The 3,201-nt window shown below is 38.3% G+C and overlaps 1 non-coding gene across 1 annotated transcript; it reads right to left on the reverse strand.

The window, feature by feature from the left end:
• Positions 1–2,008: 2,008 nt before the first annotated feature.
• Positions 2,009–2,113, reverse strand: LOC144244316 (U6 spliceosomal RNA). The gene has a single exon (XR_013338916.1). It is a non-coding gene; the product is annotated as a U6 spliceosomal RNA (small nuclear RNA).
• Positions 2,114–3,201: the final 1,088 nt, after the last annotated feature.

Consider the following 3,201-nt stretch of genomic DNA (forward strand, 5'->3'; position numbering starts at 1 on the left):
TTCCAGATTTTACAGCAGTAAATTTGTGGTTTTGAAGCACTAAGTTTGTGGGCATTTTATACAGCAGCGATGGGAAACTAATATCCCATATTTGAATTTTGGTTACAGTTTCACTTACACCTCACTTTTTCCAGCTAGATTCAATGTCTTCATTCTCAGCTACACCCTCTGTGGTTTCTTCCAGGTGGGTTGATTGATAATAAGCTCTTATATCCTTTGTATTTCTTAAATGCTTTGACTTTACTCTGACACCTGCCAGGCAGTATAATGGTATATCTAGTGTAAGCGCTCTCAAGTTGGATACTTTAAAGATAATAATTTATTGACCTTCTTTTTTTTTTTTAATGATAAAAAGCATGTCAATCTAATTACTATTACTTTGGGTAAAATCTGCCTTCTTCCCCTTCTTATAGACATTTAAAGTTATTTTCTATTTTTCCTAGGTATCAGTGGAGATTTTCTCTTCCTTTTTTTTTTATGGCAAGTCTATGTATTTCATTTAACATAAAAATACATTTTTATCTACCCTTCCTTCTTGTGTGGCAGAGATAAGGAACATTTTCCTTATTCTCTCTCATTCATCTGGACCTAGAAGAGCTTTAGAGATATTTTAAATGAGAAATGGAACACCTGTATTAAGACTTCTTGAAATACAACACTTCTAATTAAATCACATCCCCTATTGATTTTAACACACTTGTGCATTCTTTGTACTGTTTCAATGTGTCTGTTTAGCCATACTAATACATTTCTATAAATTATGTCAACAGAGGCAGGGTTCTTATTTTATGCAGCACTTGATTATTAAGGAAGAACATAGCAAAGATGGAAGAAAGCAAACAAAATGCTGGTTACATACGTTAATTAAATTTTCTGAAGTTTTTTTGTAAAAGGTAGATAGTACCTGTATCTTTGCAAGATCACTTTTTATAATTAAGTAAATGAAGTAAAGATAATTTTACATAATTAGCAGAATAATCGTGTATATGTGTATGTACACGCATGCACATGCACACACACACACATATTTCTACCTTTCCTGTGAAATGCAAACTACTTGTTAAAAATAAAATGAAAGCTTCCTACCTTCCATAATACTAAAGGAATAATTTTGCTATAAAGTTACAAGTTTTGGGGGGCCTGATGGCTCAGTCAATTAAGTGTCTGACTTCAGCTCAGACACTTAATAATTAACACTCATAATCTTGGGTTTCATGAGTTTGAGGCCCACATCGGGCTCTGTGCTGACAGCTCAGAGCCTGGAGCCTGCTTCAGATTCTGTGTCTCCCTCTCTCTCTGTTCCCACTCTCATTCTGTCTCTCTCTCTAGAAAATAAACATTCAATTTTTAAGTATAAGTTTTGTATTTTTCTTTTTTGAAGGGTGACAAGTTGTATGGCATCAATATGTGTAAATGGCTTATGAGATTAATTCAAAGATATCTTAGGTGAAAATAACAGAAACTGTTCACTGTGGCAAATGCCAACCACAATGGGAAGGCAGAAGGTGTTGGTCATGAGAACCTCCTCAATGTGAGGCTGCTTCCTCAGGCCCCCGGGCCCTTGTTCAGCTATGAACTGAACTCTGAAATGCTCCCCCTTCTCTTTGCCAGCCCCAGCACCAAAACCTTCATTTGTATGGTTGTCAGTAGTTGCCGCAGAGGAAGAAATCTGTACTGATCCAGACAAGCAACAATACAAAGCTCTTGGCCTAAAAAAACTATTTAACTAAGTTATACTTAAATCTCAGTGTCACCAGTACATTCACCACCTAGCTTGTCACAGTTTCCCCTTCACAAGAATGGAGATAGTAAATATAACCACCTCTTGCAATAATTATAAGGAATATATGAGACAGCATGTGTGCAAATGGGCCAGATGTGAGATGTGGCCTGCAGATACAGTGGCAGAAAACTAAGCGTTAAATTTAAAGCATAGTCCAAATCCAAGACATGCACAGAATCTTATTATTTATAATCTGTAGAACAGTAGATAATTGTTCACTGTTACAACAATATTCTCACGAATCTGTGTGCCATCCCTGTGCAGGGGCCACACCAGTCTTCTCTGTATCATTCCAATTTTAGTGTATGTGTGCTATTGAAACAAGCACACGACAGTACTCCCGATAAGCATACACCTTACATGTTTTCCAAGAATTCTTTCCATTTTATAAGATTCTCTTTTGAGAGAAGGTTTGGGGATACATACTGCATTGGGCAGGGGAGGCGACCTGCAGAACCACGGATGCCAGCCAGAGACTGCAGACAGCGGAGAGGGTGGGGATGAGGCCTTAGAGTGTCTCCCAGATCAGGTGGAAGGGAAATCATGGGCTTTTGCTTCCGTTAGACTAATTCTTGTCCCAGCACCAGTGTACAAGCCACTTAGCAAATTTATTTTAATTCAAAGCTTAATGACTTTCAGTGGAACATTCTACAGAAGTTAACGGTTCTCCTGACAAGCAGCAGGCAGCAGGTCGTGTGGCCCTCATATGCAGCTAAGTATTTTTAGCTACTCAGACATCTGGCCCAAGTGAAACAGCTGGAAAAGCGTAACTATTAACCTTTTTGTTTGCAGTGAGAGCTTTCCCTATAGATGTCAAATCAATGGAGTAGACTCTGAACTACCTCATAGTGGTTCAGACAGCTTTTCTAATGGCAGGTGTTGGTGTCATGCCTTCTTTTTCTCATTGTTGGGAAAGAGGATCCTATCTGGTTTTTCTCCTATTTGATCTGTGTTATTTTGCATACACCTGTTACATTGAAGCTCATCACGTGCAGCACAGAAAGGCTTCATAGACAAAAACAGTATATACCATGTCTAAAATCAAAGAAGAAGTTGGGGTGCTTGGGTGGCTCAATCGGTTAAGTGTCCAACTTTTGATTTCAGTTCAGGTCATGATCTCACAGTTCATGGGTTGGAGCCCCTCCTCAGGCTCTATGCTGACTTCACAAAGCCTGCTTGGGATTCTCTCTCTCCCTCTACCTCTGACCCTCCTCTGAATATAATCTCTCTCTCTCTCTCTTTCTGTCTCTCTGTCTCTCTCTCTCTTTCAAAATAAATAATCATTTAAGAAGTTAAAGTAAATAAATAAAATCAAAGAAATGTCTTTAACCATGAGGACATTCGATGAAAGGGAAATTAAATCAGCATGTCATCAAAGGGCAGGGTCACAAAACTAATATCTGATGAGAGTTCATCAG

Source organism: Crocuta crocuta, unplaced genomic scaffold (genome assembly GCF_008692635.1).
Source record: "Crocuta crocuta isolate KB4526 unplaced genomic scaffold, BGI_CrCroc_1.0 scaffold1362, whole genome shotgun sequence".
Lineage (NCBI taxonomy): Eukaryota > Metazoa > Chordata > Mammalia > Carnivora > Hyaenidae > Crocuta > Crocuta crocuta.